Source organism: Cottoperca gobio, chromosome 10 (assembly GCF_900634415.1).
Source record: "Cottoperca gobio chromosome 10, fCotGob3.1, whole genome shotgun sequence".
In the NCBI taxonomy this organism is placed as follows: domain Eukaryota; kingdom Metazoa; phylum Chordata; class Actinopteri; order Perciformes; family Bovichtidae; genus Cottoperca; species Cottoperca gobio.
In genome coordinates this window covers 13,308,547-13,317,475 of record NC_041364.1, presented here as the reverse complement: position 1 = coordinate 13,317,475, position 8,929 = coordinate 13,308,547, and positions in this window count along the sequence as shown.

Sequence of the window (8,929 nt, the reverse complement as noted above, 5' to 3'; positions counted from 1 at the left end):
TTTTCGCGTAACATGAATTAAACCAATAAGAGAGTCATCTCCCATTCCCTTTAAAGGCCAGGTGTGCCTGAACCTGCTGCATTGCTATTAATATGGCGGATATGGCAAATTGGAGAAGCAAAAAGGTTATTTTTGGAAGTCATAACGCCAACAAATATGGATTGAAGCAGACTATTTTGTTAGATAAAAACATTTTGTGAATTTTAAATGTGAAACACTCTAGTTTGTTTTTTCTACTTCGCCACATAAATGCTTATATTAATGACGATTTAAAATCCTTATAAAACATCACAGATAACATTTCTAAATAACAAGTTCTTCTACATTTTAGTAGAATAGTGCAACATAAGTAACTTCAGGAGAAGGGGATGATTCAGTGAGGAGAAAGCGGCTGTAGAAGGTCATTATAAAGTAAAGTCTTTTGAGTTTCTTTGTAAGACTCTGCAGCTGAAGGATGTGTCATTATTCACCTTTACAGTTTCTGCTGAAATAAGGAAAGTGGCAAATGAACAAGTTAGAGAGGAGACAAAATTAAGGGGAAGAGGACAATTTGTGTCATTATGGATATAGCCTTTTATCCCTTCCCATAATGCCTCTCTGTAGTTGATTTATGGCAGATCTTAAAGAGAGTTCCTCCCATCAAAGCTGTGTTCAGTGAGAGTAAAGCAGAGTAAGTAAGTTCTAATAAACCCACTGTACGCTACCATCCCAGCTCAACACACAAGCCAGTAGCTGGTGAAGATATGGATCATTTAGCAGCTATATATTTATAAGAGCCAGGTATTTCCCTCAGGAGTTGGTGGAGACCAAAACAGAGCTTAAAGGAGAGCATTTATTAGGCTGTAAAATTGCTAATGTTCCTCCATATCTGCTGGATGGGGAAATGGGCAACTGTTTGCTCAAATGTTTTCAACTTTATAAGGTGTTAATATATCAGTGTTGTGTTTGAAGCTGTTTCTGCTGCCCCCTAGTGGCAAAAGAAAACAAAGAAATACATTGATAGTGCTTTAAATGAAAGTATCCTCACTTAACATGTGCTCCACCTCACCTGTGTATTGTGCCATTTACATGTCGGGATCGTGTTGTTCATAATCGAGGCTAAATCTAGGCCCAACAACATCCGCAAGGTTTCTATTTATCCAGAAACATTCTGTCACAGTAAGTTTGTTTTACTAAATCAAGTTTAATTTTTTATATTTGCACATCTGATACATTTTTTTGCCTCAGATTTGTTCCAAAAAAAGTTAGTCATTATTCACACAGCAGACAAATGAATCAAACCCTCAGGATATATTGGAAGCAAAAGCTCATCTCCTTAGCGTGGAGTGTTTACTGACTCCACTGAGTGTGTGATGAAAGCTTCTGCTGTGGATCTATAAATATTCAAATCATTGTGATGATGAAATGATCATGATTGAGACACAGGGCTTTATTGATTATTTTCTAAAGAAAAAACAAGCTTTCAAACTAGTTTCTGTTTTTCTGAGTCTTTGGAAACGATGAGAAATAAATGTAGATATTAACAAAAGAAAATGTTTTGTCCCTGTTGAACACAATTTTTCTGCATTTCAGTTTTTATCTGTAAACATGTATTGGCCTTTCTTATAGACTCTTTCTTTCTTTGTATATGTTCTCTCACTTGGCTTGTATATCTTATTATCCCTTCTGTTGATTATTGAGTTTTATTCAACTCTCTCTCTCCTGTCTGGCTTTTTATCCTCCTCACTCCTCTTTGTGTTTTCTCTTCTTTTATTTGACAAACTTCCAGTTTTTGTGTGTATTGAGCCATGAATCTTAAATCATTTTCCAGTAAATGGATGAAAGCAAATCAACATACCAAAGACCTCTGGGGTTTAGCTGATAATGATTTGCATGTATTTCACACATACTTGAACAAAGTGGTTTTCTCATTAATATCTCACCAGTTTGTTGTTTCATTAGCCTCTTATGCATTGCTTTGAACCTTCATTAGACCACACAAGTGCAGTAACCATCTGCCCACTTTCTCTTTTTCTCATTTGAATTCAAGCCCAAACTATATCAGAGCGTTTATGAAGTTTTTGGCTCAGTATTTACAGATAATATGTTCCTTTTTTTTCTAAATTTCACTAGTAAAAAAAACAAAGTTCAAAGATCTTTTTATATTTACAGTGTGTTTGTGATTTACAGATGTGTTTATCTTCCAGCCTGTGAAGCAACAGAGACACACCATCTGATCCAACAAACACAAACAGGACATCTGTGACCATTTCTACTGATGATTTTCAGAACAGACGTTTAAGTTTTATTTGTCACACTTTAAGTCCAGTGTCAGTGCTGAAAATGAATATGGATTCACAAACAACCTGTTACATTTTTAGAATAGGGTTTTCTGCCCCAATGTTCCTCTTGTTTAACTCACACAGGCTCACTTGTTTTTCCCTTACCTGGTACCTGGTATCTGCCACGTCATGTGATGGGCAGGCGCCAACAAGGAAGAGGTATTCACCCCCAAATATGACACTTTTAGTGAAAAGCACTGTGGTACGGCTTCCAAATACAACACCAGAAGGTTGTGAGTTCAACACCAGGGCTGCCACCATTGTGCCCCTGAGCAAGGCACTTAACACCGAGTTGCTCCAGAGAGACTGTCCCTGTAGTTAGTTCACTGTAAGTCGCTCTGGTTAACAGCAGTCTGCTAAATGACCTGTAATGTAAAAAAAAAAGAAGCACACCTTTTCCCCATGCAATGAGGGATTATTCATGACGTTTCAGTCGGTTTCCAATTCTTTTGTCTTGTCTTAAATTGTCTGTTTGCAACCCTTCGTCACACGTTGTGTCTTTGTGAGTCCAAATGAACCAGAAAGAGATTTTTTTTCCTTCTTCTTTTAAATCATTTTTAATCCTTAAAAAGTAAAATTCTAGTAATTCCCAGAAAAAATGTCTGAAAAAATAAAATACACATCATAATGCTCTGTAGCAGAAACTGCTATTTTCCTCTCTCTTTCCTTCCGTGTTCATCATCTCACAACCCCTCAGATTTATCATGTGACCACTTAAGGGGGATCTGACCCCCGGGTTGGGGACCACTGGTTTAGATAATCTGGCTCAACTCACTGGCTAATCGTTTGTTTACAACGTGTTTGATCGATTGTTTGTGTTGCTTACTCCGTTGGACTTCACTGATCTCAGTATTTACTGTGGGCTATGGTGTTATCATAACCAACAGAAATGTTGGCAAAAACTACAAAAAATAAGACCCAGATTGTAACAAACCGAGATTATCATTTAAATGCAAATGAATTGCGCTGTGCTTGTAAGATTAGGCATTTCTGCTTGACAGATTACTTTACACAGATATTCAGAGACTTTACAACAATACATTTTAGCATTTCGCATTATCCAATAATATTCACTCCTGTTCAGCAAAAGTAAAATGGTCTTATCATTAAAGCAAAGTTTAAATTGTTTTAGCTTCTGACTGAGTTTTGCGTCACAAGTCTGTTTGCATTTGTTTACAGTGTCTGTCATATTCAATACTTCATTATGCCCCCCCCCCCCCCCACATATTATTGTGTTGCCATGGCGATGGTGTATTGTCCAGAACATTTCATTTGACATTCAGCTGACGGTGCCTGTAGCGACTACAGCTGGTTGTTGCGTGTGTGTTTGGGTTTGACAGTCTGTTAATGAATGTAATATTTCACACTTAAGCAATTAGCGACAGGGCAGCTCTGACAAACCTGCCTCTACTCGTGTGCGTACCGAGAGAGAGGGAGCAGGAGCGTTCGATGGGAGTTGTGGCTTCAGCGCTTGTGTGAGAGACGGATGTCAGATAAGGTCTTCGAACCTTAGAGGTAACACTGTTATCACAAGATTGATCTTGAAGACTGACTCTAGATCAGTTCCTGGTCAGACACAGAGTTTCACGAGGAAGGTCACATGGCAGAGGACTTGTTGTTTTGAGTGTCGGGACCAAATAAAGTCCAAATTTTAGATTTTTACATTAATAATTTTGCCATCATGACCTTATGTTCTATTCCATTTCTATGTTGTTGTAAACTTGACCAGCAACATGCTCAACCGGGGGTCACACAAACATCAATTGTAATGTGCCTATTTATACACAAGGCTCACACACACACACACACACACACACACACACACACACACACACACACACACACACATACACACACACACACACACACACACACAATCAAACACACATGTGGTTGCCCTTGCTCTCTGCCCCTCAGGTGTGACTGACTGTAGCAATCTCAGGTTGGAGCAGCTGCCTTGTAGTCATTAAAATGTCAGCCATGTGCTGACATTTACTTCATTTCCAATTTACGTGGACGAGGAAAACAGACTCATTCTTCAACAAGCTCGTACATTCACTGCATAGACCAAAATGCATAAAAAGTCACTCATTTTGTTCCCACTCTGTCCACTGCGAGGTCCCATGTTGTATGGATTCCAGTGTCCATCTTACAATGTCCTCTAGGTTTGAGCAAGTTCCACAATCAAACTCTGAGTTCCACAATCAAACTCTGATTTATGTATTTATTTTTCGTCAGCTGCATTATTTTCAGTATTATCAGTAATGGCTGAAGAGTTGCCCTGAAAAGCCCTTCAAGCTCGAGTAAACACACAGAGAGACGAGAGGGAGAGAAGAATCCTTGGGAGCAGATAAGAGTTGAGCTCCCAGCAGGCAAATTTCATTCTGGGGTCTTGTCAATCGGCACACCCAACAGATTTATGAGGTTTGTGATTGTAATGCATTATCTGGTGAAGGCAGTCAAAGAGAGGATTACAAATGGCAGGCAGCGCCACATTATCACAGCCAGTCCAGAGGAGCACAGGAGAGTCGAACTGGCACAGAGACCAGAACACATAGTACACAGAAATCTGCACATAGAAAGAGAAAGACGTGTCTGACTGCAGTCTCGGGTTGTCCCTGAAACAGGACTTTCAGAGTCGACACAAAGTTGGTACTTCGAAACCGCTTCGACTCCAAAAATGGGGCTTCTTTGGAATCTACATGTTTCATGTGCTTTTTCTTAATTACATCCGGCAAGGATGTGACGTTTTCGATTTGGTTTGTTTGTCAGCAGGATTATGGAAAAAGAACCAGCCGGACTTTAATAAAACATGGTGGAAGGCTGTAGCATGGGCCGAGGAAGAACTCATTAATTTTTATGCTGTGGATCCAAATCACGGAGTGGATAAACAAATTATTTTTCACTTTCCTTAACATTGCGAGATAGGGCATTTGCCCTTGGTGGAGTTCTGCGCTCTCCGAGTGCCCTTCTGATTTATAGATATTTCGTTTTTAGACACATTCATCATTATTTTCCTCAAAAACAGCAATACCTACTAATGGGGAATATATTATTCACTCCCCCTGCCCAGTTAGTGTCAGTTCAGCTCACCTGCAGAGCAGCCGTCCCTCTCACTCAGATGTTGCTCTCAGGTGAAAGTGGTTTTGTTTGGCAGATTAGCACCCATCAGTTACATTATAATTATACATTATCATCATGATTATAAACTGCCTGACGGTGGGAAGACCACTTACAATCCAATTGCACATGAAATGATGTGGCATTGTAATGCCTGGATTGGGTCCAGGTCAATGAATAAGTAGGTATCTTGATTTGTTCATTCATTTTCACAGTGTCTAAAACTTTACTGCATATTGTTATACTGTCTGGTTTACTCAGTGGAGTTCAGTCTCACAGTTTAAACCAGAATAAACAAGTCGGATATTTTAAAATGAAAAGAGGAAAAATGTGTCGCATTTTTGTAATTTCTTGACAAGTTTGTAACTTTTTCTTCAGGCATTTCACTTGTTTACTTCAGTGCTTTTAATAGTTTGTAAACAGTTATTCAGTATCAGCACAGACGACCTCGACCGCAGTACTGTTATTATTACTCTGCTTCATGGACGTCTGCACTTCCAGTCATCTATCCGGACTGCACAAACAAAGCTAGAGCTATAGACACAAGCTCTCATCCACATCACATTACCCTGTCACACATATAATTAGTGATATGGAGTCGTCTGACACACACACACACACACACACACACACACACACACACACACACACGCACACGCACACGCACACGCACACACACACTGTAACAATAGAGAGAGAAAACAAAGAAGCAATAAGGCATTGTGAATTGAGCAAGTAGACTGCTCAAGGGAGATAAAGTCAATTAAATTCTAATCAAACCAAGAGGATGCCATGCATTTGCTTATGGCATATTAGAGAGGTGTGTGTATGTGTGTGTGTGTGTGTGTGTGTGTGTGTGTGTGTGTGTGTGTGTGTGTGTGTGTGTGTGTGTGTGTGTGTGTGGTTGTGCAGTCAAAAATGAAGCAGCAACATTAAGCGACACACATACATGCATAAAACAAAGAAAGATTGTACATGTGTGTTGGAGAGATTGGTATTTGATAGCTGATAAATGAGGGGGAAGAAAAAGTTGCAAGACTGCCGAAAGAAAAGAAGCATACTAATAAAAAAAGAGATTTTCAGTTTGTTGTGTGACTGCAGTGAGCTTGGAGGCCAGCCCTAAAGCCCTGCACTTTATCTCTGGAGGAAATATAGAGCATGCAGCCAGAACAGCTTCCCAGTCATTCTGTTGTGCCTTAATTAACACGGGGCCCAGTTGAAGCATGGTCTCTAGCTCTGTTAAATTCCAGCAGAAAAAGAGGCATTACATTGGTGCCAAAGAATCAATCTTTTGACCCATTGGCATTGTGTAGCTGCTGCTGATTAACATTATGTCAATCAAGGATGCAGTTTATTGCAGACAAAGAAGGGACACAGACAGAGTGTGTACTACAGAGTCATGCAACCCATATCATATGCTATATCTCATATTGTAATCAGTTTACTAGATTAAAAAGCCTAAACAATAGTAATTATATTGCTTTAATGACAGATTGGACATAGATGTTTTAGAAAGTAGTGATCACGTTATAAATGTGACATGACAGGACAAAGCCAGACCAGCTGCATGTAGGCAACATTTGTGCTGGCTGGGTGATTGGAAATATAAAACCCTCCTACTCACATCCATGCATGAGCGTGCACACACACACACACACACACACACACACACACACACACACACACACACACACACACACACACACACACACACACACACAAAGTTACCCCTCCCTTAAGCATCAGCCTTTAGCTCATATACCACACACAGAATCACAAGTTCAGCCCGTGTCTTTTTATCCAGCTTTTAAATGGCCAAACCAATCATCACATTGACACAACCTTGACAGGCCTCCTGCGTTATAGAACAGCTCCTGCTCCCCTTTACATTTTCTCACAAATACAGAGTAGTGTTGGTGGTTGATGACTAGAAAGTCTTGTGTCCTTCTTTCTGACCTTGTGTGGTTGAGATACATACTTGGTTTTGTACTCATATGCACTCTCACTTTAGTGGTTGAGGGTGTATGAGTTTGATCTCAGCGTGTGTACTGTGTAATGTTAAACTCCTTGGCAAAGTTTAAAAAAAGGCTGTTTCCCTGGAAAAATCAAAGATAGTGTTCTTGATGGTGGGAGGTAAGTGGCAGCCAACACTGTAGGTCATACTGATGGTTATCATTTGTATGACGTTAATACGATATACAGGGATGTATTCAATTTCCTACATTTATGTAGGACGGTCTGAATAGCTTCAGATAATACTGTATGTATGCAGGTTGGCTGTTATTTTTCAGTCTCTGTTATGAGATTAATACCACGCTTGAAGGAATCTGTTTAAACAGCCAGCTGATCCCAACTATTGGAGGACAATTTATCGATGAAGGCATTGCCTTAGATTTAGTCCCATTTATTTTGTAGCTGGGTGTCTGAAAGAAACTATTGATTAGAGAACACATTACTGGAACAGCAATGTGTGAGATGCCTGAGACCAATAATATGGCATCCATGTGTAAAAGCTGCTTATACTCTTCATATTCATTCTTCATTCTTCAATTCGCCTGATATTAATACATATTGCAAAGCCTTGTGGTTCAAGGTGGGATGGAAAATATGAAGAGAAAAGGGAATGAATGTGTGATCACGACCCTGTGTAAAACTCATCTAGTCGTCACAACTGTCTACATTTTTTCACATTAGGTTTGGAGGTCTTAACGTTATCCCTTATCAAAGCACTACAGAATACATAGTAGCTGATAGGAAAAGCCACACTCTCTTAGTCGGCCTTATCCTTTAATCAAATTGAAAATATTGTGTATCTTCGATTACATCCATGTGAATATATGACCATGTGCTGTGGCCAGAGGAAGGAACACAAGTAGCCATGTTCAATATTTTATTTTCTAGATGAAAAGAGATTACATTTGTTCTATCACTTAATCGTCCCAGAGGCTCCCTCTGAGTTTTCATCATTCATCCTCTCACAGGCCAAACAGACCTGTTCTCAAGGTCTTTCTGTTTTCTCTCTCTCTCTCTCTCTCTCTCTCTCTCTCTCTCTGCATCTCTTGTTTTTCTCTGCCTTTCCATGCAAACTAGATCAAATACCTTTTAAATGAGTTTATCAAAGCCTAAAAGAAATGTTCATTTTACGGTCAGTAATGGTTTTCTTTAACCCGGTACGTTCGCTATTAGGAGCTGAGCCTGTTACATGGACCCTTACACGGGGAACATTCAACCTTAAGGTCAACACCTGCAACATTAGGACCACAGAGTCACTTCAGATCACACAAATATCTTAAACTAAACTAACTAAAGCTGCTTCTTATAAAGATAAACGTAGAGAAATACACACGTAGTGTAAAGATCCCTCTGAGTCATGTCCAGCTCTGTAGCAATTAATTGGAGGATATCTTCTTCTCTCTGAGAGGGCTTGTTGGCAAAGTGGCCTGTTGTCTTGCACTCTGACTATCTTTATTATCCACTCAGTGCTGGCA